At 35.6% G+C, this 22,067-nt stretch overlaps 1 pseudogene; it reads right to left on the bottom strand.

Annotated features, from left to right (window-relative positions):
• Window positions 1–617: 617 nt before the first annotated feature.
• On the bottom strand, window positions 618–17,737 carry LOC100967627 (protein mago nashi homolog; annotated as a pseudogene).
• Between the last annotated feature and the right edge of the window lie 4,330 nt (window positions 17,738–22,067).

Raw genomic sequence — 22,067 nt, 5'->3', positions numbered from 1 at the left:
CAAAGCTATCAATCACTCTGTCTGAGGCTGAAGGAGGAACATCCATTTGTTCTCCAGATATAAAACAAATATTTTTTTTTTTGCTTTTAATTTACAAGGATTCCAATGAAGAATAAAGGTTGCTCTTTGGAAGGAAGAAAATATACAAATTCCTTAAATAAAATCAATAAAAAGCAAAAAGAATTGTATGCTATCCCGTACTGGTATAGCATTCTTCCAGCAGAAGACCTCAGTCATCTGTGCTATATACTTGGACCACACAGTAATTAGTCTATTGAGAATATTAATGATTGTTGGAGCCTGAATTTTTTGTGAATTCTTATTGCCATGGAATTTAGAATATATTCCAATACTTGTTAGTGATATATCAAAGTTAAATAGACAGATTTTATTTATTTGAAATAACATGTATTTTATAGTATCTTCAGAAATGACCTTTGAGGCCCTTAGGATTACAAATAGGTTTTTAAGTTTACTTGTTATTTTTGTCACTATTTATTAGACACAATCATTTATAGTTTACGAAAAATATTATTCTGGTGTACACAAAAATTTTCTGATAATATTGATTAAAAATAGCTATATCCACCTTCTTTGCATCCACATCAATGTTTAATCTAGATTGGCTTAATCTTGAAGTGTAATTCAGTAACAATGAAGACCAGATACTTCCTGGTCATGAACAAGATAATAAAATATTCTTAAGCCTTCTGGATCCTTGGATTGCTTAACATCAATAAGGGAACCAATTTTAGATGTTATAAAAGAAACGTGTTCATGTCCAATGACGATTTCAAGCTCCTCCTGGTCAGGAGGAGGCCACAGAGCGTCATACTATTTGGTAATTTCACTGCCATTAATTATTCTCTTCAGTTCCTCCATCATATTTTTATATATGTAAGCCTCTTTTCTGATCATGACATTATCCTTGTAATTACTGTTGTTGGCACATCTCAGTTTCTTGTCTGGTTGGAATTCAATCTCCAGGAACTCATGGTCGAATTTGTCCTGGTGACTCACATAGTAATGTAGATAAAAGTTACTCTCATGGCTTGCAAAAGGCACCCAAGATCAAAAAGCAAACTGTACCTCTGTGGTCTGTGCCCTACTCAAATAGGTGTTTTTTGTTGTTGTTTTTTCTTGTTGTTTGTTTGTTTGTTGTTGTTGTTGTTGTTTTTGACAGAGTTTCGCTCTGTTGCCCAGGCTGGAGTGCAGTGGCCCGATGTCGGCTCACTGCAACCTCTGCCTCCTGGGTTCAAGCAATTCTCCTGTCTCAGCCTCCCGAGTAGCTGGGATTACAGGCGTGTGCCACCACGCTCAGCTAATTATTTTTATTTTTATTTTTATCAGAGACGGGGTTTCACCATGGTGGCCAGACTGGTCTCAAACTCCTGACCTCAGGTGATCCGCCCACCTCCGCCTCCCAAAATGCTGGGATTATAGGCGTGAGCCACCACACTCGACCTCAAATAGGTTTTTAGAAGATTTGTTATGATATATTGAAAACACAGATAAATAAAGGATTTTCTTCTTATCACAATAAGATTCTCCATTTTCCTAAAGTGTATTAAATTATACCTCCTTGACAGAGTGGTTACTAAGAAATATAAAATTCTAGTGTAGGAACCTCTGCCAAAAGGAAGATCAATCGGAAATTACAATGAGAAAAATGTACCCACATTGACAAAAATTGCATTAATTAGCATATCTCAGAACACATATTTATCAAATGAAGTTGGCTTTATCTGAACTGTCTAACAGAGAAGGACAGGTCAGGGGAAAGGAGTTAAGGGGAAACTCTGGTGACTGTAAGTCACCAAATAACCATATGCTCTTTCCAAGTGAGTTTTTCTCTTTTAAAAAAGTTGAGTTCTCTGTAAATAAAGCTTTTTGGGGCTTGCAACATCTTCTGAGGCATCTATTTTGTCTGCCATCTCACTATCAAATCCATGTTCATATAAAACTGCAGAACCATGGTTCTTAATGTCCTCTTTAGCTCACACAAATCACTGCTTGAATCTTTTGTTTAACTCTTCAAAGGTATTAAGTACATGAAAAATTAAATTATATATATACATATTTACATGCATATATGGATAACAGTGTCACTTCACAAAGTACCAAGAATTGGATAATAACTGCCTGAAAGGGAAACATTTTCATCAAAGGGATAGCAATTTATCTTGATTGACAATTTTTAATTATTACAATACTGATTACGCTTCACCCTGCTCTGCTGTCTTAGGCTAGTTTAGTTTACTTGCAATATTAGTACTACTTCTGTTAATGAATTTTCTAATAACACAACATGCTGCTGAAGTACATTCTTCTGGTGAATGAAGACTTGATGGTTCTTTTCAATGGGGCCTGATACCAAGCTCTGTGCATCTCCATATGTTGATCTCCAATGACGATAATGGGGGAAAAAAAAGTGGTCTTCTGAAAGTACAAAGCTCTTGCTCTGTTCATGCTCTAAATCCTTCAGGTCAATCAGATCTTTGCACAACTCCTCCTAAGAAGTTGCCTTGGTATCCTTGCAGAGACAAACCTTGATGTAGGATTACTGAGCAAAGTCTTTCTGTTTAGAGTTACTGCAAGTTAAGGCAGCATTTACTGGGCCCATGGTGTGCCCAGAACTCTGTTCTGCCTTTTCAGGGTGAGAGTGGCACCCAGTTGCAACAGCTTTAAATACTGTTTGCATTGTTTCCTCCCTACTTATGTGTATAGATTTTCATCATTTTTAATAGTTACATAGTATTCCACACACTGATTAGCCATTGATTTACTCGACCTGTTTCTTATTGTTGGAACATCTTTATACATAAATTTCTGCAAAGTGCTGTTCCTACTTTCTTGGAATCTTTTCCAGATGTGTAGTTGCTGAATTAAAGTATATGTATAGTTGTAAAGCCTTTGATCTATATTGTCAAATTGCCTTCTAGAAATGTACTAATTTCTAGTTGTACTAGTCACGTATAATCAGCCAATGTCCTGCATCTTCTCCCAAAATAGGTGTTATTTTTAACATTCACTAACACTTTATAGAAGAAACTATAATGCATTTGTTAAGATAGTAAATTGTTTCTGAGTTCAATGATGTAATAACCTTTGAAATTCTATTGCCATATATTTTTCCAATGCATGCTTATTATTAAAAATCCTGATTTTAAGAATAATGATACCTTTTCTTCATCAAATGGTGAAAATGACTAAAGAAAAATGAAGAGTAAATTCTCTACTGTGTAATGGTTAATGGACTTCTATATTAGAAAAGCTTTCATATTGTTGGAACTTTAGCACACTGAAAGAAACTTTTGCTTCACTTGCTTTTAATGTCTGTGAAAGGCTAAGTAACAATTTAGTGAAGACTATATAACAAGATCTTAACTAATTTGAATTATTTATTCAAATGTGTTTAACCTATAATAAGAAAGAGAAAGCCCATATATTTACAGTGGCCTTATAAGAAAATGAATTAAAAAGTCTATGATTTTTTTTTTTAAATAGTGATGTGCTCTGATTTTTTCATAATGGAGAAAGATAGTAGGTATAAAAAAGGAAGGCTGGCCGGGCACGGTGGCTCACGCCTGTAATCCCAGCACTTTGGAAGGCCGAGGTGGGTGGATCACCAGGTCAGGAGTTCGAGACTTGCCTGGCCAACATGGTGAAACCCTGTCTCTACTAAAAATACAAAAATTAGCCTGGTGCAGTGGTGGGTGCCTGTAATCCCAGCTACTCGGGAGGCTGAGGCAGGAGAATTGCTTGAACGTGGGAGGCGGAGGTTGCAGTGAGCTGAGATGGCGCCACTGCACTCCAGCCTGGGTAACAGAGCAAGACTCCATCTTGGGAAAAATAAAAATAAAAATAAACATAAAAATAAAAAAGGAACACCAACTTGTGGAAATTCTCCTTTTTGAAAATTTCATTTTATATTCTCTGAGATGATTGTCTCAACATTTGCACCATAGAATAATTGTATAATTGAGTTTAATAGCTGGTAAATGTGTGGCATATATCATTGAAATAGGAACAGCATTAAAATCAATGACATGATATGGTTTTTATTTAATAATTTTAAGTTAAAACAGATGTTCAGGTTTTTAATTAATTTTATTAATTTTGTATAATTATTTCAAGAAGTACATTCCTTGAAAACATTATAATGTTTTTGTATTAATTTCTGCCAATTTTAGTGGCCTATCATTTTACTGAAGTAAATGCTATGCCTCCAAGTAATATGAATATGTAAATCATAGCCTTCAAGGATTGCCCTCTGCTACATTAACGTCAAAGTTTCTTATTAGATGTGTAATAGAAAAGAATACATTCTTGGGGGCTTCCTTCTCTTCTGCTGGATGCACAGTTACCATGAATATAATTGGAAATCTCATTTCTGACAAATAGGAAGTAAACATCTTGGGCCAAATTGCATGTAAGAGAGACAAAATGAAAGTTTGGACAGTTATGCAGGCAATACAGATGCCATCTCTACTTTGGTGTGTGACTGCATTGCACAGACGATTCAGTAAGACACGTGTGTTTTAATACTTTCTTTTTACAACACCTTATATGGTTATGTCAACATCCTCTTACCATCATTATTTCATGTTGTTATAATTTTATGATGCTGGATGACAGGTGCTGTAAAATATACCCTCTTTTTCAATAGTAAGGAGCTAAAGAGAGGCAGCAGTAAGGCACAGGGATGAGATGTTTGAAACACACCTTGCCTATAGAGTCCCTGGTTGCTAAGAAGCAGCACAGCAAACAAACCACACTCAAACTGAAGAAAAATATTGTGTGTGTGTGTGTGTTTGTGTGTGTGTGTGTGTGTGTGTGAGACAGAGAGAGAGAGAGAGAGCGGGAGAGAGAGATATTCTATGCAGACACAATTCATAGCAAAAACTACATTAATCCTGAAAAAACCCACCACAATTATTGTGTTAGATTTGTTTCTGGCAGACACAAACAGTAGGATCAGTTCCCTCAACTAACATTTTTTGACAGAAGGTGCAATTTTATAAATTCAATACTTCTGCCTAATGCTAAAGGTTTAAAGTGATTTTTATTTTCCAAATGTGAACAGATTTAAAGATCATTTTCCATAAGCAGGATATTATTTAAATATTTAATGTTTTATATATTTTAATATCTATGCCATGTAAAATCAAAACTGTTATGTTCTTTCCATATCATTGTACTTTCCATTTTCTATGAGAGGTGCAAAAAAAAAAAAAAAATATCTCACCAATGTCACTGTACCTGGAACCAAAGCACAGTGCTTGCATGGTATATGAGAGCCACCAGAAGTATGTGAGGGAATCCTAGCATCAGGCGCTGAGCACCATCCTAATCTTTCTGACATAAGATTTCACTGGAAAATAAAAAGTCTTCAGGGAAAATTGAAAATCATGGAATTAGATGAGCTGGAAAGTCTATATTAGTTTGATAACGTTAAGTTCAACGTTTTCCTGGATTTAGGAACCTATTCCTTGGCTCAGTGTTCCTGGATTTTGGAGGTGGTTTCAGGAGATTACTGAGAGAAGTCCATTTTGAAAAGTGGGTTGGTTCAGTCCTTGATTGGTAACATAATTATACATGAGACATGTGCTTTTTATTTTGACATGACATCTTATCTACACTACTAACATCACAGATATTTGCATTATTGTGTCATCTGGGTGGATTCAACTAGATAATAATAAAAATGTGTGTTTTCTTCAATTAATATATGAGACAGGGGTAACTATAATACGTGTTTGTGCCCTAACCTGCTCTAAGTGTCTGTTGCATAAGGAAGGAAAAGTATGTTGTGTTCTATTAGGCCCATAAATTTCTTTAGAAAAAATTCAGATATTTTCAGAATATCAATTGTGACTCATACATTTATTTCCTGTAAAAATAATAGTTCCTTTGTTCTCAGAGTCAGTCTTCCAGGGAATGACCATAGTGGAGGATGAATGCTATATTTAAGGTGTGTTTTATCTGTTCCTTCAGGCAACTTTCCAAGTTAGGATGGGTTAAATATTAATGCTTTGAAACTTTTTGGAAGAATTGAACTTGATAATATAGAAAAAATAGACACCAATTTCTAATCTTTCTTTCTCCAGACCTAAAACTTACCTATGCTAATATCCAAGTTTTTCTCCCTTACTTCTGTCACAATGGAGAAAACCTTTCTCTTCCCATCAAAGGTCTGATCCCATTTGTGGCTTTCTTCTCAAGTTCCTTATTCGTTCGATGACAGTATTTTTCTTCCATTGTTTTCTATCACTTCCTTCTGGATTATTACCACTAGCATCATCAATCATGCTGTGCTGCTTTCCATCTTAAAGAAATCAAAATCTTCTTCCTGATCTGAGAAAACTCAAGAGAACTGTCTACACATATCCTCATTTTCTTTCTTCTCATTCATTTCTCACAGTTGTAGCTTCACTACGCCATGTACACTGCTCTTGTCGAGGTCACCAATAACTTGCACATGTCATATCTAGCCAACTCTTTGTCCTCAATTTAATACTCTTTATTCTTCAAATACTCTGTGGGAGTAGGGAACATGCCTCTTCCCTAATTTTCCTTCTTCATAACTAACCCTTGCTATCGGTCTCCTTGGCTGGTTTCTTCTTTGCCATGCTTACAAATGTTGGCATTCTTCCAGGCTTACTACTGGGCCCACTTTTCTACACTACACATAAACTTCTTCTTCCAAAATTTCCAAAGAATGGAAATTTTGATTGTTTATCCCCACCGAGCACATTTGCTTCTCCTACTTGCCTCTGACTCAGTAAATAGTACCATCATCCACTTTGTTGTGGAAACCAGATCCTAGGAGCCAGCACTGATTTTTTTTTTTCTTCTATGCTCTACTCTATCTATTAGCAATCCTGCTTATACTCTCTACAAAATAGATATAACCCCATTCTCTCTTCTAGTTCCACCACTGTCACCTTAACCCAGGCCATCGTTACTTCTCTCCTGAATGACTGCAACAATCTTCTGATACTAGACTTCTAACCAACTTTTGCTCTCGTCTAACCCAATTTACACACTGCAGGAAAAATGGCCTTATCAAAATGTTAACAGAACCACATCGCTTCCCTTGTAAAGGCCCTTTAATGATTTCCCACTGCACTTTGAATGAACTTAAAAACCTCTTCCCAAGGCCTAAAAATCCCTATGTGACCTGACCCTTGCCTAACACCACTATCTTCCTCCTTTGCTGAGCTCCAGCCCTGCCAGCTCTTTTGCTTTTTCAAGAGGCCTGACCTCTTTCTCTCTAGAGCCTTTGCAGACCTCACCTCTGCCTGGAAAATTCATCTCAATGCATATCTAATTGAGTTTTTCTTTTGGGAGGTTCTCTGATTAAATGGTGTCATCTCTAGAAGGCCTTCTCTGAATACCCTTCATCATCCTTTTCCTCACACCCTTGCTTATTTTCCTTCCTATCACTTATTATAATTTATTTTTTTTGTGTTTGCTCCAACCATGTAAGCTTTATGAGGACAGATAATATGTATATACAGTGTATTGTTTTGTCTTCAACGAGTAGCAATATTTCCCAGCACATAGTAGGTGCTTAATAAATATTGAATAAACAAATATTTTATTTTATTTTGGGGGTACAAAAAATGTTATATACAATTATGCCAACTTTTTTTTTAGGAATAAAAAAGTACACTGATTCTGACAGAACTAAGCGAAATGCAAAGTAGAATAAATACTTGGCTGATTCAGAAAAAAATTCTATTTTTATTCTATTTATCTTTTGCTATGAAGGTAATGAACAATACCATGATTTTAGGCACTTCGAGGGTATAAACACTTCAACTGCAGTTTATAACCATAAATATTTTATAATCCAGTTTTCTTCAATTATATAAATCAATTATATAAGAATAATAATTTTTACTTGAATTGATTAAGGAATTATTTCAATAGTCCAATGACAACATTCATAGATAACTTTCTTCCTTGACTTTAGTTTTTCTTTTGTGTTGATGGTTTCACACTCTGCCAAGCAGAGGGTAAAGGAAATTTTACTCAGTTAACCTAGAGTACTTTTCAGTCAGGCATTTTCATGTTCTATTTCAATTAAAAATGTCCTACCTACGCAAAATCAGTGGGATATGGATTTCAAGTTTTATTTAGGCAGGGGTTAGGAATTAATATTATTTTACGATTTCCATCTGCCCCTTGATATGTTTAGGGAAGATGTTCATTGGGGATAACTTCCCACCAAAGGCTGTTGAGGCTGCAATTTTCTCTCTGTGAAAATAAATGTGTTTTCAAACATCGCACTGACTTTGTTGCTAATATCCTCTCATGAACTTCTCTAAAGCCAGGCATCCACACAAGATCCCTCTTATCCTGTGTCTCATCCTGGCACAAAGCCTCTGCTGGTGTTCCTTTTTAAACACCTGAAATGGAAGTGTGAGTTCCTGCATTCATGGAAAAGACAGAATGACTTAAGTGTTTCTTTCATACGTTAGGATTTTCAATAGATATAATTGTGAACTTTTTTCACCTTTTTTACCTAAGGAATTTCTGTGACATTCCCTTCCTCACTTTCTCTAAATTTTAAGAGGTAAGTATTGATGGTTTCAACTGTTGCTTTGAATATAACATTAATTGTTAATCATATCACATATGATAAAACATTCTGCATGATCATATACTGCCCAGTGTAATGTATGAACAAATATAAATGAGTAATCTATTTTTATATCATTTATCTTCCACATTTTTGAACAACAAATCTCTTGAATTTTCCATATTTATGAAAAAGGAAACTTTGGAAAATATTATTTCATAAAATTCTGGTTCGCTTAAAAAATATTCAACCTCTTGAGATATAATTTACACACAATAAAATGTTATCAGTTTTTAAAATACAGTTCAATGAGTTTTGAAAAATGTATTTACCCTCACAACAACTACCACATCCAAGTGTAAAACCTCATCATCCCAAAATGTTTCTCCAGCCCCTTTGCAGCAACCGCTGATTCGTTTTCTGTCACTGTATGTTGGTTTGCATTTTCTAAAATTCCACATAAATAGAATCATATTTTAAACAGTCTCTTGAGTCTGGTTTCTATTACTCAATCTATGTTTTTGTGTTCATTCATGGTGTTGTGTGTACCCATAGTTAATTTTGTTTTATTTCTGAGTGGTATTGCATTTTATAAATATACCACAACTTATGTATTCACTCACCTGTTGTTGGACTTACATATTAGTTCTTAACTAACATGAATTAAATATTCTATGAATGCTGTGTATATACATTTGCATCTAGAGAGTAAAGGATCAAAAATAAAATTATGTTTGTAAAAGCCTCACACTCAAGAAATGGAACTAGGCTAATAAAAACTGACAATAAGACAAACTGGTAAATTCTATAACACAGGTATCAATAAAGTGTTCAAGAACAGAGTAGGAAGATATTCAAGCAAAGACTTTGTGTGGACATGTGTTTTCATTTCTTTTGGGTGTATACCTATGATTGAAATTATTGTGTTGTGGCTGCTTGAAAAAGTGCTGCTCACACTTCTTGCTGTGGCGAGCATAGTGACAGACAGCTGTAGCTTTTGCCCCTATGTATCCACCACCAAGTCTGCACAAAGGCCATGCTAGCCACTGTCTTTCCATGCTTCCCAGCCAATGATTTAGCACAGCAAGGGAACAAGAGTGGGCTCATGCCTGCGAGATGTGGAATTGAATTCCTCCAATGGGTGATTTTTTTGTATAAATTTGTGGGGTACATGAGAAATTTTCTTACATGTATATAATGTGTACTGAATAAGTCAGACTATTTAGGGTGTCCATCATCCAAGTAAAATATGTTTTTGTTAAGTATAGTCACCCTACTCTGGATCAAACATTGGATTTATTCATTCTGTCCTATTGTATGTTTGTACTCTTTAATCCACTTCTCTTCATTCTCCCCTCCGCCCACCATTTGCCCTTTTCAGTCTTTGTTTAATTTTTCCACTCTCTACCTCCATGTGCTCAAACGTTTTAGTTCCCACCTAGAATTGAAAATATGTGGTATTTGTCTTTTTGTGCGTGGTTTATTTCACTTAAGCTAATGACCTCCAGCTCCATCCATGTTGCTGAAAATGACATTATTTTAAGTTTTTATGGTGGAATAGTGTTCCATTTGTGTATACGTACCACATTTTGTTTATCCAGTGGATGAGTTTTGATTAAGGACTCCTGACTGAATCTTTCTTGGAATTTTATGACTCTTCCTACTAATTCTTTCTTCCTTTCCCATCTCTTTCACAAGTGTCAGAGCTGCATCATAGTTTGAAGTCTCTCCTCACCTTTTCTGGGTCCCACTACTATATTTCAAAGGTATTTCCACCTCCAGCCCCCCAAATCTTTTGTATCTTTAATACCAGTCATAGCATCTTCTTCTTAGACAACCTGAACTAATAACACACGGGTCATATTGAAAGTGTATGTTTAAATCCATTATAAACTGCCAAGCTCATTTCCAAAGTTGTAGCATCTTACATTCTTACCAGACATGTATGAGAGTTCAAATTGTTCCACAGCTTCACCAGCACTGGGTACTGTCAGTGCTTTTTCTTTACTTTAGCAGGTTTGTGATGGTATCTTATTATGGTTTTGAATTTACATGTGCCTGATGACCGAAGATGCCAAATGTTCTTTTCATCTCTTTGAATTTGATGTCATATGTAGTATCTATGTCTGTGGAATGCTTTACTGAGAGGCAACGGATGGAAATAATGGGAGGCTGAATGAGAGGGAAGTCCAGGAGAGAGCAAGAGCTGGGCAGATGGTGAAAAAAAATAAAGAAAAAAATAGTTAATGGAATTTGTGTCTTTTGTTATCCTATTCTTATATTAGGAAATCCAGTTATGTTCTAGATGTTAGTGTTTGGGTGTTTACGAATAAATGTATAAAGATGCATGGGGTGTGTGTATGTAAATATGTGTATATATATAATGTATATTTCAATATAATGGAAGCAGTTAAATAGTGCATGTTATTTATTATAAGAATATAAATGGATATAAGAAAGAAAGAGAGAGAGAGAAAGAAAGAAAAAAAAGAAAGAAAGAAAAGAAAGAAAGAACAGACTTCTGGATCAAATTTTTCCCTACTTCTCTTTAAAATATAAATTTTCATAGAAAAGTTGCTAATAGATATACAGGCTCTGAGATCAGATATAGACAGAGTGACTCTGACTGCATTTGATGGAGATTACTGATCACACTGAGCTTATTCTGTTTGAATTTCTGTTAATTATGAATTAAATAGATATTAAATAATAATATCAACATTTTAAGGTAATATCTAAAAGCTTAAAATTAAAGGAAAATAAAAGAGCCATACTGAGTTATTGGCGTAAGATTTCAACAATTTATTTTTAGCCAAATGTAGGCTCAAATGGGGATGGCAACATCAATGAATTTTAAGAATATCAGGTTTTCATTTTCTCCTCCTCAAAGAAGCAAATGGAGGGAGAATCAATGGATGCATTTTGGTTGCAGCATACCTCTTGGGAAGCTCTCGTATGTAAATCAATACAAAAGAATTTCCGTCTACATGCTAGCGTGACATGGTGTAGTTTTAGACACTGTGTTTTGCTGATTAGCACATAACCCAACTGCCACATAAATTATCTTTATAAATAAAACTTTGCATACATATGCAGCATCCAGAATGGAGCAATAAATTGGTCATGACTCCTTGTCTCCAATGGCGCCACTTCATTATTTCCTCTAGCAAGTTGGGACTGAGGGCACATTGGTGAATGAGTTTGACTAATCTCCTATCATGATGTACCTCATATTTCAATATCCAACTGGCACAGTTGGCATTTGGAGGAAAGAAAAGTTCAGTTTCCTGCACTGTCAGTCTTTTTACCTTCCTGCCTACAGCAAACTTAAAAAAATTACTTGGGAGAAATATTAAGCAACCCAACCTTTTATAAAACATGTCAAGATTAATTGCTAGTTTCACTCATGAGCTGTGTAGATTGTTTCCTAAGATTCTCAACTTATTAGGTACAATGATTCATATTCCCTTTCTTGGCAAAACATCTGCTTCTTTTCAGATATCCCCATCAATAATGTAGGCAGTGATGGGGTTCTGCCAACCCTGAACTCACTCAAAAATGCAAAGAATAAAATCCTTTCAAGCTATCTCTTTGGTCTTTGGTACCTTAGACTTTAAATATTTGATGCTTTGGTACTTTAGAACTTTCATTCTAGTTAACTATATTACAGGAATGATCTGAATCCTAAACTTGTCTTTTATTTAACCCAAATTGGAAAGCTGTTAGTATGAGTTAGTGAGTATTTTTATCCATATTATTCTTTCCTGTGATCTTGCAGTGTTAACTCTAAAGCTTCTGTGTTTCCAAATAATTTCTTCACCTTATCTTTGTGTAGCATCACTATGGCAGACCCTGAGACTGACTGTTTCAACATCAATTTCCAACTCCTCTGGGAATTTTTACATGTGTTCCACTAAACTACTTGCTTTCTTGGCTTCTCTTATATCAAAGGAAGGTTGTGTGATACAGTTTTGGCTAATCAGAAATCAGTGAAATTCTGTTACGGGGTTTCTAAAACGTTTTTGCTTTCTTTATACAAAGGAGATACAGGGCTGGAATCACTCTGTTTCCTTTCTTCTCATCTTGAAAGTGGGTATGATGTTGTGAGCTGCAACAGCAAACTTGTGGCAATGAGGTGACAAGCTTGAGAATTGGAGACTTACTGGCCTTAACAGAGCTGGTCCTCTGAACCACTGCCAACAGCCTTCTAACTCCAGACTTTGGTCCTGTGAGAAAAATAGACCCCTAGTTATTCAAGCCATTCTGTGACAGGCTTTCTTTTCTCACAAGCTGAAAATAAACTGATACAATTACCATTGCATACAGTGATAGAAGTCAGCTTTACATTTGGCCCCTAAGTGTCCCATTGAATTGACAGGAGATCTTTCATCTAAGCATAAGATCTAAAGAGCAGTGAAACAATAACATAGATTTTATTTGTAACTTCCTTCAGACTGATACTGGGTTAGCACTAAAACCAGGCTTCATATTTGCAGCTGTGATGAAAGCTTATTAAAATTCAAACTCTTAAGACAGACTCTCCTCCAATACAGGGGTGGTCGATTCATAGTTTCCGAAAAAAGGAAAAATAAGATGGATTCTGACCTCTGCTTCCTTCTCATGACATCTTCAAAGTGACACACCCTTTTATTTGCTTTACTCACATTTCTTCCTTTCATTCAAAACCACCCAAGTTTTACCTTACCTATATAGTAGGACTCACCTGACCATGCAAACTCACAATGACCACTCCCTCCCCTGATGCAGTCCTTAATTATGTGACCATTCATTTAGCATTTTTCATATTGTGTCTCTTTATTCTATATTTTGATCTTCAACTAAGATCACATGCTTCTTGGGAGCAGAGAATGTTTTATACTGCATATCCATGAATAGTGCCTTTCTTGTACTAAACACTCAAAAACCATTTGCTGAATTTATGTGCATTAGTATAGATACTTCTAGTTTTTATTTATTCAAGCTTTTTGTACAGCTACCACAATGCTACATATTTGCCTGCTTTTAAAATACCAACCTGTTAAAGAAAAATCAAGCACTCTTAGAATTCTCAATACAAAATAACTAAAGTCCAAGTAGAAAAGGGCAACAGAGCTTGATTAGATAATTCACAAATAAATTCAAATGACCAAAAATTCAAATAAAAAAATCAACCTTACTAATATTGAGAAAATACAACTTGAAACAACAAGATGCCATTTTTACCTATCAGGTTAGAAACAATTTTTACTTCTAAGGTAATATTGGCTGTGATGCTATAAGTGGGCCACTCATGTACACTGCTTTCGGAGTGTCGTTCTCACCTCTGGAAACCATTTTGGCAACATATTTAGGGTTTTAAAAGAGTTTGTAGTGAATGACCTGTTTTAAGGTATATTCCCACGGAAAATAATGAAAGAAGAGTAAAAATTCATGGCAACTTTTTTTTGGTAAACATGAATTATTGAGACAACCCTACCTCTTGAGCAATAGGTAAATTGTTAATCTGAGAAAAGGTCACCTTGAGAAGGCAGTCAAAATATTTTCTAGGAGCTCTAGAAAAGGGAGGGATAAGAGATGAATGTTTCTCAAAGTCTGATACTAAAAGAAAGAGAAAGGGACAGAAGAGAATGTATTAACATCCAGGTGGAGAAGAAACTAAGGATAATGTTAACCTTTATCTGAGTATCTCATAGCTATGTTTGTTAGAAATGAAAAATTTGGCCAGGTGCAGTGGCTCACGCCTGTAATGCGAGCACTTTGGGAGGCCGAGGCAGGCAGATCACGAGGTCAAGAGATGGAGCTCATTCTGGCCAACGTGGTGAAACCCCATCTCTACTAAAAGTACAAAAATTAGCTGGGCATGGTGGCGCTCACCTGTAGTCCCAGCTACTTGGGAGGCTGAGGCAGGAGAATTGCTTGAACCCGGGAGGCGGAGGTTACAGTGAGCCGAGATCGCCCCACTGCACTTCAGCCTGGCGACAGAGTGAGACTCCGTCTCAAAAAAAAAAAAAGAAAAATTTAACATAAGTTATATTGATAATAAAAACATTTGGATCAGAAGTGACTACTAATATATCCGTATTTTGGTAAAAATAATGATAAACATAATACCTAATTTTTATTGAGTATGCAGATTCAGAGTCCTGTACTGAGCTCTCTCTCTCTCTCCCTATATACATATTTCTCATTTAATTATCTCCATAGCCCTATGCAGTAGACAAGCTCATTCCAATATTACCATTTTACAAATGAAAAAACCGAAGCTTCAGAAACCGAATAACTTTGCCAAAGTAACACAGTTATCGAGGAATGGTGCCAGAATTTGAATTTATGTCTATCTGACTCCAGATTCTTAAGTTTGCAATCATTGTTTTGTAATCTATTTTTCATATTTACCTATATATGTCTTAGAGTTATATCATAGGACTAGTTAATTACTTAATATCAAGTTACATATCTATTTATATGGGGGGCTTCTTATGGAGCAGAGAATGTAGAATTTCTTTGAATCTCAGTTCCATGTCATGGTTTTGGGCAAGTTACTTAACCTCTCTAACCCCTGGATTTTCCTATTAAATATAGATCATAATTTCTACCTTGAAAGATTATTGTGAAAATTTAAGTTGTGAAGTATCCATCACAGTGCCCGACATATGCAAATGGAAATCTTTAATATTATCATCCCACCTACATTGTGCTTTGGTTCAAAACTACTGGGAAGATGCATCATTGGTTATAAAGTACACATAGATGGGAATAAACTTTTAAACATAAAGATTCAGTGTTCAAATTGCACTACCAATACATGTATGTAGGGTTTCTGGTCATGGCTTTCCAAAAATGAGATAATAAAATAAACACTTTTCTTTTGTCTATGTTAATCAATATCTTGTGGAAATATTTCCAGGTTAACTGAGGCAGTGTCAATGTGCTTTCTTTAGGACTGCATACTATTCCATGGTAGTACTTTGAAACTGAACAATTAATTTTTAAATGACCCTTTCTGTATATATTTACATACTGGTACTTTAGCTCCTTTGTGATATATTCTTAAAAGTAGGCATGCTGTGTGGAAGGGGGTCTGTATTTTTCACTTTAGGAGTCTTTGGCTACTTTCCACAAAGTCTGTGAAAATGTGCATTTCACCAACAACATGTAAGAATACACTTTTCTGAAAAATTCCTCTATTGTTCATATTTGGTTTTGGCAATATGTCAAAAAAAAGCAAAGCAAGAGAGCAGAAAACTGGACACAGGAAATTAATATTTTGAAGTATATTGCAAATATGTTCCTTTTCCAAAAACACTAGGAAAGAAAATTAAATAACAATAAGGTATAACTTTGTATCTAATAGATTGACAAACTTTTCCCAGGAACTGATCTTTTTGAATCTCTCTTGTGGACTTTATTTTGCTGATCTTCACAAGGGGCTCGGAGGTCAGGAAGCACCACTTTGCCTCGGTGATCTCTGACTCCTCCTCCCGTGCCTTGCCTTTCTCCTCATTCCAGCAACTGCTTAGTTTGGCTGATGAGGGTAGAGTTAGATTTGGGAGAGGAGAGTGGCTGTGTTAACAAGTTTATCTCGGCCCAGAATTCCCCACCTGTCTTTTGGAGAAGTTCATTAAACTTAGAATTTTATGAAGACAACAAAATGTTCATTGAAATGACTGAATTCCTATTAGAGAGTAAAACTATATGCTTTTACTATATGGGGATATCTCACATATTTATGTAACCTTTCTAAGGCCTCTGAAAAACATTGTGTTTGGAACCCTTTGTCTAGCTGTAGCAGAGTTGTTTGATGCTCACCACCACCTATTTGCAATCCTTACAACTGGGCTGTCTAACTAGTTTTGGCAATCAGATAGTGGACATTTGCACATGTGACACTTCCGTGATGACACAAGGACCACCCCCCCTCAACCTGAACCCTGGCACAATCTTCATAGTCTTCCTGCCTGGAAGCCATGTGTTGAGAATGTGGGGACATAGGATGGAAGTATGCTGAATCCTTGAGGATTAGCTCCTGTATGGAAGCTCCTATGGAGAACTTCCAGATCCACAGAGGACTTTGAAGTAAGTGAGAATTAAATTAAACTGAATTCTTATGTGCTAAGCCACAGAGATTTTGGTGTTTGTTATCACAGCTTAGCTTAGCCTTCCCTAACTAATATGCTATCATATTATACTATTAGACCTGTGCTGGGAACAAGTCCTGCATGTAATTAAGGTCTGAAGGATCGACAGTCATTTCAGGCATCAGTTACCAGCGGCATACATAAGTCTAGATATCACGAACGAGAATCCCTAGGTGACTGATAAACACAAAGAAATTTGAATGTTTCAGTCCTCATATAAGCTAACATATCTTAGAGGGCTGTTTCCTGATTATCAGGCTTAAGATGGCACAAGCCATACAGAGGCCGACAAAGGGCTGGGGAATATGAAGTCCAGTCTAGGGTGACTGCAAATTTGTGCCAGCTTTTCGGTGCTCAATGAAGATATATTAAATACATAAAAATTTTGTCAGCAAGACAGGTTTATTACTTTTACAATTTTTACTTCTATTTTATTTTCTCCTAATATTCAGTAAGATGCTTGTGAAAATGTCGGCCAGTCTGTTAGTAGTAGTCAAAAGATGAGTTTTGTTAACACTTGGAAAAGAACTATAAGGGGAGATTGATACAACCCTAGTGTCAAGTGTCTGGTGATAGTGGTGAGGGCAGTAAGAGAATCCCAAGAGGGTGCCATTCACGGGAACAGAATTCTTCCGGTATTGACCTTAGAGGTTCTAGGCATTAACCTGGTTGTTGAAACACAGATGGAATTTCCAAAGATTGAACTGGGTTTGGGAATTCTAGGTGAAGGATACAGAGTGAGCAGGGAGGCAAGAGCATGACTGCTGGGTAATCGTGGGTGAGGTGCCCAGGGAAAATCCCTCTCCTATCCTCTTCTTCTGCCAATACAAAAAGGAAGAACTACCCATTTATCTCTTTCTGATGTATGGGCCTCTAATTGAGTCCTATTTAGCAGGGAACCAGATCACCACTGGGAAACAGCCACTCACATGCCACACTCCTTTCGTGAAGCTGATGCAGAAAGCTGCTGCCCTGTCTGCTCCCTGAGCTGCCCTGTCCACTCTGGCATCCACCCTCTCTCTGCTTCCCCCAGTGAGCTAAGCCACACTCATCTCTTTAGCTCCCAGCAGCAAGCTGATGGGGAAGTTTTCGGCTCAATAAAAGGAGAGAGGAGGTTAGGCTCAGGGAGTCAGAGGGCTCTGCACTGAGGATAATAGGCATGATTTTGATTAGGAATGAAATGACTGCGTGTTCCATTTATATTATTTTATATTATTTTAATTATTTTATATTATTCAGGAAGCTCCAGAAGAGAGGAAGGGGAAGGAGCTGGGCATTCCTTGTTTCTGGTTAGCCACTGTCAAAAACTAACAAAACTCCATGAAAAATTCTTAAACAGTGATGTCAGTTTCTGAACCTAGTAAATAAGGATATTGATGATTTAACCACCTCTTATGAGAGTGGATAAATGATAAATGATTGAAAATATATTTCATCATTTTAATATATGTATACATTTTTTCTTCAATTTTGAATTAACATGGGTGAGGGTTTGAATCAGATAAGCCTTTCACAATTGTACAAAGTAGTGAATCTTATTTTTAGATTGTTTATTTTTTATGATGTGATGAAAATAACTTGAAGATATAATGAAATGTTCTGAGTTTTCTAATTCTTAAATATATCCAGATACTCAAAATAGGGCTCATAGATTCAGATCAGTAATGATATGTCATCCATTTAAATTCAGTAAAGATTTTTCAAGCAAAAATCCAACTTTCATAACTTCATTGTATTAGTGGTGTACTAGCTTCTGAGATTTTAGGAAACAGATGAGCATGAAAATGTAAAAGTGCAACAAATTCCCCTTTTTACTCTAAGAGAGCACTAGGTATGGACAAGCCTCCCGCTGCTCAGTACGTATCTGTGAACAGTAGGATAGAAATGAATACTTTAAAGATGCTCTTCCAGATGAATTCTTTAGAGTTCAGCAGTATTACTCTATGTACAAAGCAATCAGGGGGTAAAGAAAGTATCCTTTTCTTTTTCATAAAAATACAATGGATTTTGTATTTTTGGAGACCTCCTTCTAAAGTTTTTTTTTTTATTTTAAATGTCTTAAGATTTTCTTTAGACATTCGAGACCCTCAACTGACATTTTCCAGGTACTTAGAGCTTTATCTTCCTTTAGAGAATAGGGACACATGATAGTTACATTATTCTTTTCTAATGTCTGCAGTTACTGACTAAATAATTCAATATTTATTAAAAAATACTTTCCCAGTAAATATGTTTCCAGTTAATACATATTCCAATTAACAATAAAAACTCAAGTCTATAAGTATAGGCTAGATTTAAAACAGTATTTAAATACTATTTAAAATATTAATTCTATTTACTTCTAAAATGACTTAATTTTATCTACTTCGAAAAATGACTTGTGGCAGGTAATATAGCAGATAAAAACATGGTCTTTAAAGTCAGCAAGATTATGGGGAAGTTAGGTATTTTAATGTCCCCAAAGTTAAGTTTTGCCATTTTTAAAATTAGAAATAATTCATATTTCAACAGTTTTTAAAATGAGGAATAATACTTTTTATCAAAGTCATTAGCGACCTAAAACTTATACGTGTATGGTCCTCACTTTTCTCAATACCTCAGCAGTGTTTGGTGGAATTGACCACTCCTTGCTTCTTCCCCTTAGGTCCTGGGGTAGCTTGTGCCTTATTTTGGCTTTCCTGCTGTCTCACTGGCCACTTACTCTAGCCAACTCCTGTTCTAGGAGAGTACCAGCAGTCTCATCAGCTCTTGTAGAACTTCACATGTTAGCTCAAGGTTGGCTGTATGTGGATAAGACTGATTTCTATCACCAGCCCAGACATTTCTTTTAAGTTCCAGAATCATATATCAAACTCCCTGCCTCATATCTGGATATTTAATAGACATCACTGCCTTAACATGACCAAGTCAGAACTATTATTAAACCCGCTAAGCCTTTTTCATTCCAGTAAATTATTCACCCAGTTGCTCAGACCAATAACTTAGGAGTCATTGATAATTTTTTCTTTTTCTCCCACCCCATACTTCTGTAAGTTCAGTTAGTTCGACCTCCAAAATATATCTTCGATCTGTCCCTTTCTCACTAATTTTACTGCTACAATCCTATTCCAAGGCATCCTTGTCATATTCCTGTAAAACTGCAACAGTCTTCTAACTTGTTCTTTTATCTTCACATTTGCTCAGTTGCAGTCTATTTTCTACCTAACGCCTAAGGTGAAAGCATCAGATATCACGTTATACCCTGCGTAAAGCCTTGGAGTGATTTACCATTACAGGTAGACTTATACACAAACTCATCACAAGGCTTCTCATGATCCAGCCCCTGCCTACCTGACAGACCTCCTCTCCCTGCTTTCCGTCCTTCTGCTTTAGCACTCTGGTATTTGTTCTGTCTTCCAAACATGCTGAGTTTGTTCCTTTTCAGGAGCTTTTACCACATGCTTCAAAGTTGGTTCCCAGATCTGATATGACTGCTTTCTCATTCATTCAGGTGTTAATTGCAAGGTTGACTTTCAAAGGCAGTCTTAAGTATCCTAATCAAAGCAATTCTCCAACTGACTCTCTACCATGTTATTGTATTTTATTTGTATAGAGCACTTATCAATACCTGAAATTGTTTAGTTATGCCTTTCTTTATTGCCTGTGTCGCCTACCCCTACCCGCTATATTGTAAACATCTTACAGTTAAAGTTTAGTTTTCCTGAATATTGCTGTAAGCCCAATGGCCAGCACTACCTTGGCACATTGTAAGGGCTGAATAAATGTCTACCGAAGTTGTATTGCTATTTCAGTTTAAGCTCAAACACTCACTAATGCATTCATTAGTGGATGTTGTCTATTAATAATTTTTACCTTTGTAAGTCTGTTTATTTTTAAAAAATGAGTGTTACATCTAGATTAAAGTTGGTACTATGTGGAAATATTGGTTAACCTTGACTTCATTAGGAAAGGAAAAGATTTCTAACTATAGGATTGTGTGTTATTTACACACCTTCAGTTACCATCGGTATATATTATTGTAGAGCCACAGAAATGCAAAGATCTTGGAGATCAACCAGTTCAACCACTTTATATTAAAGGATATAATCTAAGTAGAACCTTACCCCTAAATGAATAACTTTATTAAATAATTGAAAATGGAATTATATGACTAATTGTTTTTCCCTGCTGTAGGCATAAATCAGGTTTTGTTTTTTAGTTAATGCCTCTTCCTGGCCCCCTTCTTCCAAGGTTCATCTGTTCATTTTTATAAAATATTTGATTAATTTTAGTCACTTGAGCTTTTCGTTCTTGACAGTGTTATTGAAAATTACGTAGATATAGTCCATTGATTATATAATCTTTTATACAGGCTCAGAATTCACTTTTACTAAGAGTATTGTAGTCCAACTATGGATCTGATATTTCTCTATAATATCAAAATGCATTAAAATGAACTTTTAATGGGTTAAATATTTTGAGTAAAAGTTAACGGAATTGTAGTTTAGAATTTAGTTTCAATAAAATTTAAGCCACCGTTTGCCAAATTGAATTCAGATAGATTATGAACCTAGGTTTTTCTTTCATAATTTGATATGCAATAGTTCTTTCCAGGTATTTAATTGTCTGCACTAGGTACTCTGCATCTCTGGGGCCCCTGCAAATACTATAGTCAATTAAGAATCTGGCTATCCATGCCATACTACTCTTATTCCATCTTATTTTTACATTTGTATCAAACAAAATTAGCAAGTGGACCCATGTATTAATATAAATGCAGCTAATGAAACTAAAAATTCATATTATGTATATATTTCCATTTTAAACATCTATCAAATGTATCTTTTTAAAGAATTCTTTTTTTAGAAATTGGAATATTCACAAAGACAGAGGAAAAAAATTCAACTATAGAAAAAAAGTACAAGGGATGTCAAACCAGTGAGAGAAAAAAATGAAGTTGTTCTTGATTCCCAATTGGATTAACTGTATAAGCATGAAGAATAAACTGTAATGAACATCTGCTACTGGCTCCTAAGATGGTAGGAAAGGAAGAATAAAATAAGAATTGCTGGATCAACTGCTCAGGAATTTGAAACCCCAGGATATTGTAGTCCTTTGGGATTCTAAATATTCAGGCATCTGTTAGGTAGCAGATTCAGCTAAACATGGATCATCAAAGGAATTCCAGAGTTATGTTGAGGACAAGTTTATAATCCATAAAGAAGAAAATCAGCCACTGGGGAAGTTATCCTGGAAGAATATAACTATTTGAAGTAATTATGCTACTAAGTAGTTGTTCTTGGAAACAAGTCCCTATTTCCAAAAATTTAACCCCTTCACTTCTTCCCATCCTCGCCTTG

The sequence above is a fragment of the Pan paniscus genome, chromosome 4 (genome assembly GCF_029289425.2).
Source record: "Pan paniscus chromosome 4, NHGRI_mPanPan1-v2.0_pri, whole genome shotgun sequence".
In the NCBI taxonomy this organism is placed as follows: domain Eukaryota; kingdom Metazoa; phylum Chordata; class Mammalia; order Primates; family Hominidae; genus Pan; species Pan paniscus.
Note: the sequence above shows the minus strand (reverse complement) of the source record. Positions and strands in the feature narration are given on the sequence as shown.